General features: G+C 41.9%; 1 long non-coding RNA gene across 1 annotated transcript in view; it reads right to left on the minus strand.

Moving 5' to 3' along the window:
* The window catches only part of LOC126471553 (uncharacterized), a 380606-nt gene that overhangs the window by 143580 nt on the left and 217415 nt on the right, over window positions 1-19611 (minus strand). Inside the window, exon 2 of the long non-coding RNA XR_007586335.1 lies at window positions 16976-17056. This is a non-coding gene — a long non-coding RNA (uncharacterized LOC126471553). The remainder of the gene's footprint in view (window positions 1-16975; window positions 17057-19611) is intronic.

Raw genomic sequence — 19611 nt, forward strand, 5'->3', positions numbered from 1 at the left:
TTGAACTGAGCGACTATGGCCCAGGATCAGCTTTTATTGGCTTACGATTCTCATTTACGATGGCTGGCAGAGCCTTGGAGAAACAATAGCTTCTTTGCTGGCACTCCTCCAGGTCTCGAACAAATGATCGGTGATTTCTAGTGACCGATAATTGCTCACGAAATTCACTGCCACTTTACACAAAGATTTGTCGATGTGCCAAGCGCCTTCATAACAATGGTTGAGTCAAGACCTTTGTGATAAGGAAGCACAAAATGAAACTGGTGTGCTCCCTTTCTTTCAAAAATAATACGACAATTTAACAACTGGTTCCACCTTATTTATGAATTCTTTATGTATTCTTTATGTATTCTTTATGCTCTGTTTGAACATATCTTGTATTTCACATTAAAATGTTCAGAAAATAACGTTACGTGATATTTGTTGCAACCTGCATCTTCGACGTATGTCAGAGTGACTATTTTAGCTAAATTAGCTAACTCTATAAGACAGTGTAGCACTCAACATAGATGTGAAGGATAAGTAGAGAAGGAGGTAAATGCTAGACTTCCAAATTCTGGTGATGCTGAGATTACAGTAAATAGGACATAGCTCTACAGCGCTTGAATCTCTAGAATAAATTCCGTCTGCTGGTTTCGGAAGGCAAGAGGAACCTACGAGCTAGTGTTCTGTTCGGTTTCCACTACAACGTCGAACAGACTAGCGCGGTTACACAGCAGTCAAATTTCACACCCATGAGGAACACGGTCAAGATTTAGCCATGACATGGAGTACCTGAGTGCGCTAAAAAGTTCTTCATAAATATGTTAAAGTATGCTGCTCTCAGCCTCAAAACAGAAGAACGTTTCATAATTCATGACAGAGAATGGATTTTTTTTAAATGCATAATGAGAATGAAAGGGATTATCATAGGGAACTCAACATACCGAAATCGGTAAAGAGTGATCCTAAACTCATTCTGAAATGGTTGAAAAGCGGTCAAAGCGGAGATGTTTCCAAGCGTTTACGTTGCCAGTTCCCAACTATTGCGCTGTGTCTGTTGTGTATATATGACAATGTTTCATATTAACTGTAATTCAATGTTGTATTTTTAAGGGGCGAGGTTGGAAATGAAAACATATGTCGCTATGTACCTTATTCCTGACAAAACCACTAAGAACCCCTAATGACATTAATCATCATACGATGAACGAATTTCTATTAATAACCTCTAATGCTCAAGCACCAAAGACATTTCACAAGGGAAGTTAAGATTTATCACAGGAAGTTGGTATACAATTTCAGATAATGAAATGGACGCTTTCATAATGTGATCTTAACTAACTGCTGTGTCAGTGCCATCAAACAGCACGATTTTATTGAACTTTAAGGAAAGTCGTACGTTTCGGAAGCTACAGCTTTAATTTATTCTATCCCATTAGACAGAATTATAGATCCAAATACGGAGGAAATCGATTCAATCCCCCCAAAATCAGTTATAATAATTGCTTTTTAACTGCTCAGCTCTCAGAGATTCAGTGCGTTCTCATTGCACTTCATATTGCTTCGTTTACTTCCCCCCCTCCCTCCCGCCCTGCGGATTTTGTCATCTTCAAAGACGGAGTGCAAACATTCGTCATCTTCGTACACAAGTTGTAACGTAGGTATCTAAAATATTTCTTAAATGGCTCAAAATAAAGAAAAAATTTTTCGACGTCTAATCTTGCCCAAAGAGGGTAAATATTTTAGTGATAAGTACACGTAAGGTTTTTATCAACCAAGGAAATGAAGCCTATATGTTTTATAACGGAACAACGCACTTTTTGCAGGCTTTGACCCCTGTTGAAGACAGACTATAGCGATACATTACCCAGCGTGGTTTCCAGAACTTTTTCTCGTAAAGAAGCAAGCAACGCTAAACATGTTCCCCTCACAGAAAGGCAATGCGTAGCTTGACGTCTTGACGTATGAATGGACTTAAGAAACTGAGATCGTGTGATGGAGATTAATATCGCTATGTGTTCTTCTGGGACGTATAACAGTCCTGTCAGTTCATAGAAAGGAACCGATATGGCGGTGCCAGTGCGTATATGTTAGGGTCATGTGGGAAAGACAAGTTGACGTGTTGACCATGTTTACGGGAACCATTTTTAATAATCCTTTTTTTTCAGATTTTTTTCGCATCTATTAATACAGTGTACCTAGAAGAAATTCAATATAATGAAATTGTAGAAATTTAATATAATCGTTATTTTTCCAGTTTCAAAACATAATGTAGACTTATCAAAACTTAAATACATTTTATTCTTAGAAAGTAAGATAAAGTCCACTAATTAAACAAACACCACTATCTGTTTCTAATTGAATAGTATGTAATGAAAGGGTTATTGTATTGAAAACTAATGTAACCCTAAAACATCACACGAAAATTTTCTTCCTTCAATGTCTTAGCAATCCTCTTGCCACTACGTGTGGTATTTTCAGAATGCTATTCAGTCACTTGTTGTACGGTCAAAGTAGATCTCATCATATGCAAGACACTACGCTATACTTTCTTTTGGAGTTTTCCGTATTGCTTTAGACGTTCCTGTTCCACCTTGTGTGTTTCTTGTCGACCAACAGCTATTTCATAGGTGAGCATGTGAAAACATTTACATTTGTCTGCTATGACTTCTCCGGTCTTTTGATACATGCTTGTCTTTCGACAATGATTTAAAAGCAAAAATTCTTCGGCACTGTTTTGCCTTACTGGGAGTATCATTTGTTGAAGGTCCTGGTTTTTCATTTTCGTCTACCAATTGTTCATCAGGAGATTCGCTAGGCGTTTCTGTTGGTTTGCAGACTCAGCAGAAGCAGTTTCAGTTTCGGCATAGTCCGTAAGAACACGATCTGAAGTTTTCACCGTAGCAAAATCATGTTGTTTTTTCACGAGGCAATTATAATGTTCGGTCCCACGTTCTTTAAATCCGTAAACTGCACTACCGACTGTATCCGATTTGAAACAAGCAGTTCTCAGTGGGTCAAGAAGTCATCAACTCTCCCCAGTCAACTTGCCTTACTCGCCTACTTCCAAAGACTCTGATTTCGGGAGTTAGTTTAAGAAGAATAATACACGAATAAATAGTGACTGACAAACGTATCTTTTCATCTTTCTGAATAAAGTCTATCGCCGCGTTTTTCTGTCTGGATGTTATGGATAGTGTAACGAACTACGATAGTGATTTCAATAGGGTTTTACTAACAGACTGATTTACGAGGAAGGTTTGTGTTTATAGCTTACAGTTATAGTACTGATGAGTGTGTAATATATAAAGTGTTAAAGTGTCATATTTAATTGACATTTGGAGTGACATCTTGTGGCAATTATTAGACCTACAAGCTGGTGAGCTGCAGAGGGGGCAGTATCTTGAGGCAAAAACGGTAAACAGTAGCCGCAACTCCAAAGAGCAGTGTTGCTTGATAAGAATCTATATACATTTGTTTCTATATATATTATAAAAAAACCACTGCGTCTTTCTGTCCATAATCTCAGAAAGTACTGTACTGATTTTGATATGGTTTTCACTAACAGATAATGTGATTGAGGGGGAAGGGTGGTGTATACGGTTTATTGCTGCTACGCCAGACAGGTAGTCGGTCCATAGATACATACTGCTGCCCGTGCGAATCCGGGGAAGATCGCTTGTATTGCTTAAATTAGTCACATATAACAATGAATAAACAAAAATGTTTCCTGTAATTCCACAAGATCTTATGCTGGATGTCTCGAAAATTATAGCATGTCAAGCAACATACATGACCTTTATCTGGCACACGTGAGCAGATTGTAGAGCGTTCACTGACGCAGTTTTTAGTATCTCACAGTTTGAAGCGTGGTGCTGCCTAGATGAATGAACTTAAACTACCTGATTAGCCACCTCAGCCCAGTCACCCTTACGCCAGTGTATGCGTGACGACTATGGGATGAAGATAGGACATGTAGACCCCAAGGTTGAACCTGTGTTCTAACTAACCAACGAAAACAGCATTTTACAACAGTTTACGAATTAAAATCCTATAAAACAGCGTTTAAAGTTTATTTTGTAGTTGTACTATTTTGTATATGTGTGTGTGGATTTAAGAATAATAACAATAACAATAATGAAAAAAATTCGTGTGGCTCAGTGGCCTGGTGCAAATCTTTCAGTTGTATGTCACTTCAACAGGTCCCTAATCTGACTCCAAGATACCGAAATTCCGCTAACTCTTTCAAAAGTTTTAGCGATTTTGCCAATTGAACTGTCACCGGGATTTTGGCATTAGGGACCGAGGGCTTCCAAAGTTGAATACTGATATAATTGGCATCATCTTTCCACTGAGAAATCCAGCCGGGTAAGTCTACGGAAAATAATATTTTTACCATTATAAGAGGACCGTGTGTGAAACGAGGCCCTGGGCTGTAGCGTGCGGTCTTGTTTATAGAGATGGCCTCTTGCAACGCTTTGTCTGTGTTTAGCATAGTACATGGGAACACGGGTTTCATTTAATGGATGATAACGTTCATATACACCGAGCTGGCCTTGTGGTAGAGTATCAGCAAAATGAGTCTACAGTGGCCAGCTCTCTTGTTGGACTAAATCCGATTAAGCATGCACGAAACACTTTAGATTGACGGATTGCATCTTTTAACGCCACCGCGGACCAATGCTTACCTCCAAATGGTGCTCGCCCAACAGTGGCAGGCATTATTCCAAACCATGCTGAAAAGTGTGACTGACAGTATGGGGAACAGTTGCGCATCGTGCGTTGCCGTGCTACGGCATCACATCGCATTTTACGTTTTCATTAAGACGCTTTCCTGTCTTTTAGCTACAAACTCTGCAATTAATTTTAAATTACCTTCCCTATAAGCTGAGGACTTGATATTTAAACATACCTCGGAACAGGAGGACAATACAGTATTAACTCGCTTTCTTATCTGGTGCGTGGAGGAAGGCACTTTGTTTACCACTGCCATTTCCTGATGAGTTAGAGACTTGTAACTCTCAACATAGCTCAGAATTGGACGAAAATGCAATATTAACTCGCTTTCTTGACTGGTGTGTGACGGGGGCTACTTTGTGTACCACTGTTATTTTCTCCTTTTCCGGTTCCAATTGCCGAGCGGTTCTAGGCGCTACAGTCTGGAACCGCGCGACCGCTACGGTCGCAGACTCGAATCCTGCCTGTGGCATGGGTGTGTGTGATGTCTTTAGGTTAGTTAGGTTTAAGTAGTTCTACGTTATAGGGCACTGATGACCTCAGAAATTAAGTCCCATAGTGGTCAGAGCCATATGAACCAACCGGTTCCAATTGCGATTGCTTCACGGAAAAACTATTGCTGGTAAGCCACCGTGTGAGCTCGAATCTCCCTAATTATACAGCTTTTGTCCAGTAGGCGCTTGCGACCGAAGCGGTCGCGCGGTTCCAGACTGTAGCGCCTAGAACCGCTCGGCCACCCCGGCCGGCGACCCGGGTTCGATTTCCGGTACTGCCAGGAATTTTTCCTTGGTGAGAGGACTGATACGGCGTCCACCCACCCTCCTGATACCAAATGAGGAGCTACGTGAATGAGAAGAAGGGTCTCTAAGGTCTGCAAAGACGACAATGGCCAGCGAGGGGTGTGCTGATCCCATAGCCCACCATACCGAATCCCAATGACGCCATTGGCAAAGGATGACACGGCTCTCGATCGGTACTGGCTGGCCCGTCTGAGGCCAGAAAAGCTATTTACCCATTTTACAGCACATGTATACTTTTCTACTTATTTTTGTAGACATTTGTACCCATTTCTATCTTGTTTAGCACTATTAATACAGCTGCATTATAACCACTGATCCAAGATTCTAAACTAACATCGTTAAACATGTTGCATCATTTCCTAACAACAAGTCTAACAAATTTCCACCATAACATTCTGTGTTCTAAGTAATTCTCAGAGAAACCTTTTATAATAGTTTTCCACGAAGTTTAATCTTGACCAGTACTTGTCAAATAGTAAGTTCTCCAACCTAATAGCCGCACGGGGTAGCCGCGCGGTCTGAGGCGCCTTACCACGGTTTTCTCGGCTCCTCCCGTCGGAGGTTAGATGATGATGATGATGATTAGTGTTTTAGGGCGCACAACAGCGAGGTTATCAGCGCCCGTTCCCAAAAGTTCAATTCAGAGCCCGGAGGTTAGAGTCCTCCCTCGGGTATGGGTGTGTGTGTGTTCAAAAATTTTCCAATGTAACATTTCGAGAACTTACTGCAACACAACAACCTATTGTAACGGGAAGAGACACTTGATTCAATCACAAACACGCGACCGCGGACGCACATGCGGTGAAGATCGGGTCATACTCGTGTTGACAGCAGAAATCTGCTTTACAGGAGCACATGGAGGGCCAGTTTCACACTATGCTCCACAGATGGGGTTGGGCTCTGGACTTCCAACAACCGCTAAGGTCACAGCGAGACCGAGAAAACCCTTCTGTTGGGGAGCACAATGACTGCTTGTTTCTCATGGTCGCTTTTCGCCTCCAGTGCAAAACTAGAACTTACTCAAAATTAATAAATATTGAACTATACGTCTCACTGAAGAGCCAGTGGGCTCATTTGAAGTGGAAAAGATGGACGATTACGCGTGTGAAGACCTACCGTCGATATCCGCATTAGTTCATAAGTTACTGTAAGTTGAATGTCATAAATAATTCCTGAACTGTAAAAGTGAATATTTGGGCACCGCATTAAGCGATTGCAACAAACGAGGTATCTACGGATACATCCCATAGAACTGTATCACACTGTGATAGTAGATTTACTGAAATTATTCACACATTTAAATGAGAGGCCAAAAAGTTGATTTCGCGCAATTAAAAACAGCTTTCCTTACTAAATAAATAGAGAAACTTTAAAAGTAGCGGCAGTCCTGTAAACTTTAGATAGGAAATTATTTAATGTATAATTTAAATTGTTTGTTAATATTTACACTTATAAATCCGAAAACGGAGAAAAACCACAGAAATTATTGTTTATAAATAAACTATGGTAGAAAAAATAAAACTAATAACAGCACAATATTTCTCGGAAGATTTCAAAATGTTCAGATGTGTGTGAATTCCCAAGGGACCAAACTGCTGAGGTCATCGGTCCCTAGACTTACTCACTTCTTGAACTATCTTACGCTAAGAACAACACACACGCCCATGCTCAAGGGAGGACTCGAACCTCTTGTGGAAGGGGCCGCGGGATTCGTGACATGGCGCCTCTAACGGCGTGGCCACTCCGCACGGCGAAAACTTTCCGGATAATCTGATGTATCATATGTGTATAAAAGGTTAAAATTAAGAATTTCAGCAGTTTTCTCGTTCAGTAGTTTAACTTACTTCAGAGATGCTTGATCGAGGTTTCCTGGGTGAACAGCGGCGATTTCGACGGGAGTCCAGGTTCGGACGCCGTTGAAGGTGGTCAGGCTGTGTTATTCTGTGTTAGTGGGAAAGTTCTATCTGATGAGCAGTGAAATAGCAGCTAGTTCGCATGTGTGGATTATTCAGAGTTCCTACTTTGATATTTTTTGGCATCTGATGAACCTGTTACTTTTAAAGTTGCGTGTGATACAAGCCTCACTTACAAGTTTCAGTGCGTAGCCATTGTGAAATTTATAGTTTGATATACTGTGGAACCTTAACGGTTTTCTAAAGATAACACACGCAAGTAACCGTGGTTTATTCAGCCACTTCCAAGATCTTATGAAACTCGGTCAGGCTCTGAAATTAATTTATTGTGAGCTATGACTTTCGATTTTTCTATTCTTATTGGAAATAAACTCGAATTTGGGAAACTTTAAAAAATGCGCCAGTGCGTACGTGTTTTTTGCATAGCAAATCCTGCCTGCACTTATATTAAATACTTTTGTGGAGCATTGGGTACATTGCGACGAATGTGAGCTGATGCCCCACAGACGAAACGTGGCAAACTTGTAAATCCAACCACATTTACGGGCACCCATTGAAGTCTCTATGCTGCGCAATGTGTGTGTAAATCTTTTCGTGCTGTAGCTCGCCGGAGCTGCGAGCTGATATAGAACTTGTCAACAGTTTAACGCTTTGATTTTCGGCGAGTTGATAAGAGATATTGTATTTTATTTTGTCATCCACGCCATATGCACATTCCCATACAACCCGTACGGTCACATTACTATAAATATCTTTGTGTTTCAAGTAACCTTTAACGATTACACACAGCCCGTAGACGCTAAACTTTAGTAATACCAACAATGTCTATTAGGCTTTGGACAAAACGGCGTCCTCTAGTGTCACAACTTTCCCATATATGAGTACTGTTAAGTTTCTCTTGTCTCTCTCTGTATAAATTGGAGCTATTACTGAAAACCAGTATCTGTGCAGCTGACGTCTAGACATTTACATGTACATGTACATTTATACTCCGCAAGTCACCCAGACAATCGTCGGATACGTGTTTGGAGGCAACCCGGTCAGGCTGAACGCCTTAGGCACACTGTCCAGTGAGTGCAGCAAGGTGAAGGTTCCCTGCTGTTTTGGGGTGGCATTATGTGGAGCCGACGTTCGCCGTTTGTGGTCATAGAAGGCGCAGTAACGGCTGTACGATACGTGAATGCCATCCTCCGTCCGATAGTGTAACCATTTCGGCAGCATATCAGCGAGGCATCCGTCTTCATGGAGGACAACTCGCGCCACCATCGTGCACATCTTGTGAATGAGTTTCTTCAGGATAACGATATCGCTCAACTAGAGTTGCCAGCATGTTCTCCAGACATGAACCCTATCGAACATGCCTGGAATAGATTGAAAAGGGTTGTTTATGGACAACCTGACCCACCAACCTCTCTGAGGGATCTAGGCCGAATCCCTGTTGAGGCGTGGGACAATCTGGACCAACAGTGCCTTGATGAACCTGTGGATAGAGTGCCACGATGAATACAGCCATTCTCCAATCCAAGAGGACGTGCTACTGGGTACTAGAGGTACCGGTATGTACAAGCAATCGGGACCACCACCTCTGAAGGTCTCGCTGTATGCAATGTGTAGTTTTCATGAGCAACAAAAAGGGCGGAAATGATGTTTGTGTTGCTCTCCATTACAATTTTCTGTACAGGTTCCGGAACTCTCGGAACCGAGGTGATACAAAACTTTTTTTGATGTGTGTATTTGGCAAACCGATCTAGTGGACGAAAACAGCCAAATGTGTATGAGTCACCTAGGAAACAAAGCTCACATTATAACAGCAAATAGGTGCAGTTCGCACGACGGCATCGCATAGGCTTATAGCACTGTATCAAAAAATGGCTCTGAGCACTATGGGACTTAACATCTGTGGTCAACAGTCCCCTAGAACTTATAACTACTTAAACCTAACTAACCTAAGGACATCACACACATCCATGCCCGAGGCAGGATTCGAACCTGCGACCGTAGCGGTCACGCGGTTCCAGACTAAAGCGCCTAGAACCGCACGGCCACTCCGGCCGGCAGCACTGTATCCTTTGTTCAATGAAAGCACTGTATAATTAAAGAGTTGCGGACTCAATACATTCTGTACTTACACAAAAACTGTTATGGATTATGTATGAGTGGCATAGACCATTGCAACCATTTGTAGAGACTACAGACTTAACAAAACAAGGCCTTCTACATTTACTCTGCATAGATACTTCTCAGGACACTGTACAGTGTGTGACGGAGGGTACCCTGTACCCCTACTAGTTATTTCCTTTCCTGTTCCACTCGCAAATAGAGCAAGAGAAAAACGATTGCCTATAACCCTACGTGTTGTTGTTGATGTGGTCTTCAGGCCTGAGACTGGTTTGATGCAGCTCTCCATGCTACTCTATCCTGCGCAAGCTTCTTCATCTCCCAGTACCTACTGCAACCTACATCCTCCTGAATCTGCTTAGTGTAGTCATCTCTTGGTCTCCCTCTACGATTTTTACCCTCCACGCTGCCCTCCAATGCTAAATTTGTGATCCCTTGATGCCTCAAAACATGTCCTACCAACCGATCCCTTCTTCTAGTCAAGTTGTGCCACAAACTTCTCTTCTCCCCAATCCTATTCAATACCTCCTCATTAGTTACGTGATCTACCCTCCTTATCTTCAGCATTCTTCTGTAGCACCACATTTCGAAAGCTTCTATTCTCTTCTTGTCCAAACTAGTTATCGTCCATGTTTCACTTCCATACATGGCTACACTCCATACAAATATTTTCAGAAACGACTTCCTGACACTTAAATCTATACTCGATGTTAACAAATTTCTCTTCTTCAGAAACGATTTCCTTGCCATTGCCAGTCTACATTTTATATCCTCTCCACTTCGACCATCATCAGTTATTTTACTCCCCAAATAGCAAAATTCCTTTACTACTTTAAGTGTCTCATTTCCTAATTTAATTCCCTCAGCATCACCCGATTTAATTTGACTACATTCCATTATCCTTGTTTTGCTTTTGTTGATGTTCATCTTATATCCTCCTTTCAAGACACTGTCCATTCCATTCAACTGCTCTTCCAAGTCCTTTGCTGTCTCTGACAGAATTACAATGTCATCGGCGAACCTCAAAGTTTTTACTTCTTCTCCATGAATTTTAATACCTACTCAGAATTTTTCTTTTGTTTCCTTTACTGCTTGCTCAATATACAGATTGAATAACATCGGGGACAGGCTACAACCCTGTCTCACTCCTTTCCCAACCACTGCTTCCCTTTCATGCCCCTCGACTCTCATAACTGCCATCTGGTTTCTGTACATATTGTAAGTAGCCTTTCGCTCCCTGTATTTTACCCCTGCCACCTTCAGAATTTGAAAGAGAGTATTCCAGTTAACATTGTCAAAAGCTTTCTCTAAGTCTACAAATGCTAGAAACGTAGGTTTGCCTTTTCTTAATCTTTCTTCTAGGATAAGTCGTAAGGTTAGTATTGCCTCACGTGTTCCAACATTTCTACGGAATCCAAACTGATCTTCCCCGAGGTCCGCTTCTACCAGTTTTTCCATTCGTCTGTAAAGAATTCGCGTTAGTATTTTGCAGCTGTGACTTATTAAACTGATAGTTCGATAATTTTCACATCTGTCTACACCTGCTTTCTTTGGGATTGGAATTATTATATTCTTCTTGAAGTGTGAGGGTATTTCGCCTGTCTCATACATCTTGCTCACCAGATGGTAGAGTTTTGTCATGACTGGCTCTCCCAAGGCCATCAGTAGTTCTAATGGAATGTTGTCTATTCCCTACGTATGAGCCCTAATTTCTCGCATCTTATCTTCGTGTCCTTACGCACAATGTATGTTGGCGGCAGCAGAATCGTTGCCGGTTTCAAATTCTGGTTCTCTGAATTTTCTCAACAGTGTTTCTCGAAAAGAACGTCGCCTTCCCTCCAGGGATTCCCATTTGAGTTCCCGAAGCATCTCTGTAACACTTACGTGTTGTTCGAACCTAACGGTAACAAATCTAGCAGCCCGCCTCTGAATTGCTTCAATCTCTTCCGTCAATCCGACCTGGTATGGATCCCAAACACTCGAGCAGTGCTCAAGAATAGGTCGCACCAGTGTCCTACATACGGTCTCCGTTACAGGTAAAGCACTCCTTCCTAAAAGTCTTCCAATAGACCGAAGTTGGCCATTCGCCTTCCCTATCACAGTTCTCACGTGTTCGTTCCATTTCATATCGCTCTGCAACATTAAGCCTAGCTATTAAAACTACGCGACTGTGTGAAGAAGGATACTATTAATACTGTATCCGAACATACAGGTTTGTTCTTCCTACTCATCCACATTAAATTACATTTTTTCGCATTTCGAGCTAGCTGCCATTCATCATACCAACTGGAAATTTTGTCAAGTCGTCTTGTATGTGCCTACAGTCGCTCAGCTTCGACACCTTACCGTGCATCACAGCATAATCAGATAACAACCGCAGATTGCTGCCCACGCTGTCCGCCAATCCATTTATGTATAATGAGAACAACGGCGGTCCTATCACACTTTCCTGGGGCACTCCTGATTATAGCCTTGTCTCTGATGAACGCTCGCCGTCGAAGGCAACATGCTGGGTTCTATTACTTGAGCCACTCAAAAATCTGCGAACTTATTTCGTATGCTCGCACCTTTGTTAACAGCCTGTAATGGGGCACCTTGTCAAATGCTTTCCGGAAATCTAGAAATATGGAACCTGCCTGTTTCCCTTCATCCATTGTTCGCAGTATATCGTGTGAGAAAAGGGAACGCTGAGTTTCGCACGAGCGATGCTAAAGCATTAAGAAGAATTTCCATGTTCCAACGAACTTTTCAGCCCGTTACCTGCATAAAGCCGCAGAGCACTCGGAACTTCTGAAAATGTTCCAAGAGAACGCAGCAAGTATTTACATACAGTCAAAAACATTCTCTAATTCCCTGATTCGCCATCTTGGAAGACTTCCATACAACATGGATCATCATTTTCTTTCTTTTACTGTCATTTTAATACCTCCGACCCTTACAGACAAGGGTGGGCCGCTAGAAGTCGAACATGCCGCTCTTTAGCCAATTGGTTCAAAAGATTAAAAAGTATAATTAATATCGAATTTTTAAAATGAATAAAAGATTAATTCGATTGATGGTGTTTACATGAAATTTAGAGTGTTGACTTTCTTCATTTTCTATTTACACACAGAGCTAAAACGGTTTAATAAAAGTAATAAAAAGCTGCACAAAATACAATGCAAACACGTGGCAATCGCTAAAAAGAAGCACAGCATGCATACTAAAAGTTGAAAGACGTGCACTGCTGAAAAGTATTTAGGGAAGGAAAACCTTGGTTGTTTTGTGGGCTGTAGGGTATGGGTATGAACACGTTGGTCAGTTGGATTGTATCTACGGGGACGTGGGTAGTTGCTCGGGTGGCTAGTGGGGAGACAGAAAGGGTGTAGGAGACTGGAGAGTGGGCAGGGCTGTTGTATTCCGAGGAAAGGAATAGGAAAAGATGGAAAAGAACGGGAGATCCCTGATGTGGAGTGGGGTAGATGAGGAACATTTATAGCAGATGGCATGAATACATTTCGAAGTGAATTTCACTGTCTGGCAGAGGTACCCGGTTGAAGCATAGTTGGGATAGGACTCGAGTATATGTAGGTGTAGGGTTGGTGGAATGTGCCAATATAGGCGCTGCAGGCTACTGGGATTGGAAATTTGAGGACAGACATTAAGATTATCAGAGCCAAGACTGCAGATGGGGTAGCATATATGGAGGTGCACAATGTGAGTGAGAAGAGGTGCTAAAGCGGGGCAGCGTGTGTGGCGCTCAAGGATTTGGAGTGAGCGATAGAACTATGGTGGGGCGGATGTCGACGCAACATTAGCGTAGGAGATGGTAGTCGGATCAGGGTTACGTCGATGTGGAGTACAGTGGAGGGGAAAAACCAGTTGTTCCGATTGTTAATAATTTCAGTAGTTTCAGTCTATGGCGACCTTTGTGTTCGATAATTAGCAGATCTGGTTTCCAAGTTAGTTGCCAGTCGATTTTAAGTACAACATACAGGGTAATTCAGCTGCTCCTACAGATGCTGTTTTTTGCAACCCCACATCACACAATAATGTTGTTGGCCAGTTTGACCTGGAGATGTGAAGCACACTGACAAAATGTCGCATAAATAACTGATAAAATAATCAAGGACATTTTAGACCTATTGTATAAATTTTGTTTATGAAACTATTTTAGCACATTGACGTGGCGAGTCATATATTAATCTCTTCATTGGATTATACGACGGAAAGTTGTTACTTCAGCGCCTGGTGTTTGGATGTCTCCTGTTAATTTCGTTGTTTCCGATAGGTAAAGATTCTGAACCATTTATGAAAGATGAAGTACTATACATGGAATAAACTTTCAGAGACATCCAAATTCTGTATGAATTCACTGCTAATTACACAAAGAATGACTGGAAACTCTTGGATAATTATGGCAGAAATGAGGTATATCTTGGTCCAAAAATACCGTGTAACTCATGGCCAATACTCACTTGAATTTTTTACCGTGCAAATCCGTTTGCTAACAGTCCTCCGAAGCTCTCAGAGTGAACTTACATCGATTACGTGGCTGTCGCCTGTCTGGATATCATTCCTATAGTCGTAAAACTACCGTAGGCTACTGTAGTCTATCGTAAGTAAGCGTAAACTACGGTAGTTTTCTGCTAGCTTTGAGGGGCTAAGATGATAACGGTTTTACCTGTATGTTAAGTGTGTTGCACACCTCTTAGGTGTTACCTTATTTCTACCACTTAGTCTGCATATGCGACCAGTGTCTTACAGGATTCCCCTAGAAACTGGAAGTGCTGAACCATCTACAAACTGGGCAGCGTAACCTACGGAATATTTTTCTTCTAGATAGTTATCCTCCTGTCTGTTACTTAAAAATAAACACTATTTATAGAAAAATTGAATTTCTCAATGTTTAATTTAGGTTTTATTTGAAAATAATTGCTTTATATCGTGAAAGATAGGGATGTTGTAGTAAAATAAAAAAATACAGTCTTACCATATAGCGCAAGAAAACGCGATTTCTTAAAAAAGGTAAAACTGAAAAAACGCGAAACAAAAACATGTCAAACATTACTTCGATACTTCATCGAGCTTATATAAAACACGTTTCTGTTATTCATAAAATATCGGGCTTATCAATAATAACTGGATACTCTTGCCTCGATCAATAACGTCTTATTGAGCGCAAAACAACAGCAAAAACTACATATATAGATTTTTTTTAATTTTGTACATGTGAACTGTACTTGAGTCAAAAATAATTGCTTTGGTTACATAAAAGCGCAGGAGTTACGCTATCAACAAATATTTATTACTTATAAAATACAGTTTACACTTTGTGAGGATATGAAATACGCAATGGACTAACACTGAACGATATGAGGTTGTAATTACGTGCAAAACAAGCACTCAACAGAACGAAGTCTTTGGCTCCCAGTTCCTCTCTTACACATTTATTTACGTTTCCTTTCCTCCCAATGCTACCAGTACAGCCGGTAATCCTACCATTTACTACGTTATGTATGTAGTGAACCAAAACTAATGAACCGTAGTTTTCGTAGGGCGCAAACCTAATACTTCCTGATACAGACGTAATATGAGTTGTATAGAAGGCTATCTGTAGAAGCAGCTGAATCACGCTGTGTTTAGTGTGCTGCTTAGAAGGGAACATCCCCATCGCACCCCCCTCAGATTTAGTTATAATTTGGCACTGTGGATAGGCCTTGAAAAACTGAACACAGATCAAACGAGAAAACAGGAAGAAGTTGTGTGGAACTATGAAAAAAATAAGCAAAATATACAAACTGAGTAGTCCATGAGCAAGATAGGCAAAATCAGGGATAGTGTGAAATCAGGAGCGCCGGGTCCCGTGGTTAGCGTGCGCAGCTGCGGAACAAGGGGTCCTGGGATCAAGTCTTCCCTCGAGTGAGAAGTTTACTTTCTTTATTTTCGCAAAGTTATGATCTGTCCGTTCGTTCATTGACGACTCTGTTCACTGTAATAAGTTTGTGTCTGTGTTTTGCGACCGCACCGCAAAACCGTGCGATTAGTAGACGAAAGGACGTTCCTCTCCAATGGGAACCGAAAACATTTGATCGCAAGGTCATAGCTCATAGGAAAACACGTCTGATATATTCTGTACGACACTGGTGACGACATGTGCGTCACATGACAGGAATATGTTGTCGACCCACCTAACTTGTACACTTGGCGAATGGGTAAAAAGATTCTTCTACCTTGCCCGATTTAGGTTTTCTTGTAGATGTGATAATCACTCTCAAAAAAGTGATGAAAGAGTTTGTCACATAAACTGAAAATAAAAAATTAACTTTTTACTTTTTTTTTTTATTCGATGGAAGACTTGAACCAAGGACCTCTTGTTCCGCAGCAGCTCACGCTAACCACGGGACCACGGCGCTCCTCAGCCCACATTACCCTAGATGTTGCCTATCTTGCACACGGACTACTCAGTTTGTATATTTTGCTTATTTTTTTCATAGTTCCACACAACTTCTTCCTGTTTTCTCGATTGATCTGTGTTCAGTTTTTCAAGGCCTATCCACTGTGCCAACTTATAACTAAATGTGAGGGGGGTGCGATGGGGAGGTTCCCTTGTTAGTAGGATAGGATCGTCATAAGTGATTAGGTAGAGGTAATGGAGGCAGAAGCTGTGGACAGTTCGTCCTATAATTATTTCCTGGGTTTTGCAAAAGATAAGTCATCGGTTACACCAGTGGGTAAGATTTTTAAGGTGAATTTGGAGGGATCAAAAAATGGTTCAAATGGCTCTGAGCACTATGGGACTTAACTTCTGAGGTCATCAGTCCCCTAGAACTTAGAAGTACCTAAACTTAACCAACCCAAGGACATCACACACATCCATGCCCGAGGTAGGATTCGAACCTGCGACCGTAGCGGTCGCGCGGTTCCAGACTGTAGCGCCTAGAACCGTTCGGACACCCCGGCCGGTTTGGAGGGATCGTTGGGATTTCTGGAGTTTAAAGTAGACGTCTAGAAAAGGGTATCATTAGCGTACTAATGGAGAAGAATAGGGGAAGAGGGTTTGGGTATGGCGACAGGGTAGAGCACATAAAGGATAGGAGATTAGAGAGAGCCTGGGAGGAGGTCTGCAGTAGGATGGAAAGTAAGGGAATTTGTGTTACCAATAGTGACAAAGGCGGGCATTGTTAATAAACAGAAAGTAGGGCCACAAGAACGTGACCGATTGCGAAACAACATCAGCACACGAGTTGACACACACGAAAACGATAAGGTAGCCCAAAGTAAACACAATAAATAAAAACAGAAATTAGAGGTAAATTCCTTACGCTAAAAGCTGCGCTTCATCGCTTAAAAAGATAAGAATGTGAATCTATATTCGGATGAAACCCCAGGATAGTAGCGTGCGGTAGAGAAGATTTACGTAATGAGAGTGCGGGAAGGACTTACCCGTGAGGACGGCGGCGAGCAGCAGCGCCACAGCCCAGCGAGCAGCCGCGGCTTGCCTCATGCCGGCACGCTCATCTTCCCCTGCACACACAAAGCACCACTCTACACATTGTTACAACGGCAACCACACTCCTAGACACAGACGCAACGCGTGAGCTGCTACCAAAGTGTATTTAAGTCCATTTAATTTGAAAAAAACTACTGTAACATACACTAAGGTGACAAACGTCATGGGATACCTCCTAACCCCGTGTCGGACCTCCTTATGCCCGGAGTAGTGCTGTAACTCGACGTGGCATGGACTCAGCAAGTTGTTGGAAGTCCCTGCAGAAATACTGAGCCAGCTCTATAGCCGTCCATAATTGCGAAAGTGTTGCCAGTGCAGGATCTTGTGCACGAACTAACCTCTCGATTCTGCCCCATAAATGAGCAATAGGATTTATGTCGAGCGATCTGGGTGGCCAAATCATTCTCTTGAATTGTCCAGAAAGTTGTTAAAACCTGTCGCGAACAGTTGTGGCCCGGTGACACGGCCCATCGTCATCCATAAAAATTACGTTGTTGTTTGGGAACATGAAGTCCATGAATGGCTGAAAATGGTCCCCAAGTAGTCGACCATAGCCACTTCCAGTGCCTTGTTGGCAACTTGGGTCCATGGCTTCAGGGTCAGCGCCACACTCGAACCCTACCAAGGTTTTCCAGTTGTCTAGGATCCATTAGCACGAGCCCAGGGGAGGCGCTGAAAGCTTTGTCATCCTGTTACTAAAGACACTCAAGTCGGTTGTCTGTTGCCACAGACCATTAACGCCAAATTTCGCCGCACTGTCCTAACGGATACGTTCGTCGTACGTCCCACGTTGATTTCTGCGGTTGTTTCACGCAATGTTGCTTGTGTGTTAGCATTAACAACTCTACGCAAACGCCACTGCTCTTGGTCGTTAAGTGAAGAGCGTCGGCCACGGCGTTGTTCGTAGTGAGAGGTAATGCCTGAAATTTGGTATTCTCGGCACACCCATGACGCTGTCGATCTCGGAATGTTGAATTCCCTAGCCATTTTCGAAATGGAATGTCCCACGCGCCTAGCTCCAATTACCACTCCGTGTTCAAAGTCAGTTGATACCCGTCGTGCTGCCATGATCACGGCGGAAACCTTTTCATATGAATCACCCGAGTACAAATGACACCTCCGTTTGTGCCCCGCGCCTTTATACCTTGTATACATGATACCACCGTCATCTGTATACGTGCATATCACTATCCCTTGACTTGTGTCACCTCACTGTAATTCGTATCAAATGGCTCTGAGCACTATGGGACTTAACTTCTTTGGTCATCAGTCCCCTAGAACTTAGAACTACTTAAACCTAACTAACCTAAGGACATCACACACATCCATGCCCGAGGCAGGATTCGAACCTGCGACCGTAGCGGTCGCGCGGCTCCAGACTGTAGCGCCTAGAACCGCATGGCCACTGAGGCCGGCAATTCGTATCACCATAAATAAATACAAGAAAGTAATTATTATATATAAAAGAAGATATGTGGTATATAATGACAGATAGCCCATCTTGGAACCAGCAGCATGTGTCACGGACAACTACAGCAAGACACCATGCAGTAGTATTACGTACATACTGCGGGCTGATACCCAGACTCAGAAACTTTTTTTCATTTGGAAGTGGATATAATTTGTGACTTTTATTAGATGATCACTTTTTATTGCTAGATATTACTTGTGTAACTTTCCAATACTTTTTCTCATTTATGTGCTTATAGTAATAGTTGCACGGTTTGCTTTAGCTGCTAAGAAGTTAAACATAGATATGACAAAAGAATAAAGTAAAATAAGATATAGACAGTAAGTACGAAGACATACGAGGAGAACATGGCAGGTGCTATAATCCAATTTCCCGGACGCTTTCCTCGATGTAACAGGATCCAAAATAAGGAGACACGTATGTCGGGTTACCCGTAGATACTCGACCGTTTCCGGGAAAAACACAGTCAAAGTTTTCGATCTACTATATGTGCCTCTGAGCGAGTAAATGATTTAGCCAAAGCGGTGGCACAGTGGCTAACGTCGCGGCTTCACACTTTTGCACCCTGTGTTGGTAACCAGATTATTATTTTTATTTATTTATTAATTTAGTTTTATGTTTATCTACCCATGTCCGTAAACGACTATTACACGATTGTTTTCCCGTGAACATTGAAATAAAGTTGTTCTAATTCGTCTACTATGTGTGGTGAATGAATTTAAGAAAACAGTAAATGAATGCATAAATTATTTAAAATTGTTTTCCGTGAAATTCTTGTACTGTATCTTGATTTTTAATAAACAACAAGTGCCAGTTTTCGGAAAAATGACCCGTTATGCGTGGCGTGCAGAGAAATTATTTCCAATAAGTAAAATCTCAAGCAATGTTAACGACGTTTCTTTCCCGAGTGAGAGTCAACGAAGAAATGTCACTGTGGCAAAGCTGCCTTTACGCGATGTTCGTCGTGTTCCGAATTTCTTCATTTCGAACGTTCCTACGATCGGCATCATCCAAGAGAATGCACCAAATCTTTCGAAGAATAAATATAAGACTATAATTAAGAATTGGTATAAGAATGAAACGCTGGAATATGAGAAT

Source organism: Schistocerca serialis, chromosome 3, assembly GCF_023864345.2.
Source record: "Schistocerca serialis cubense isolate TAMUIC-IGC-003099 chromosome 3, iqSchSeri2.2, whole genome shotgun sequence".
In the NCBI taxonomy this organism is placed as follows: domain Eukaryota; kingdom Metazoa; phylum Arthropoda; class Insecta; order Orthoptera; family Acrididae; genus Schistocerca; species Schistocerca serialis.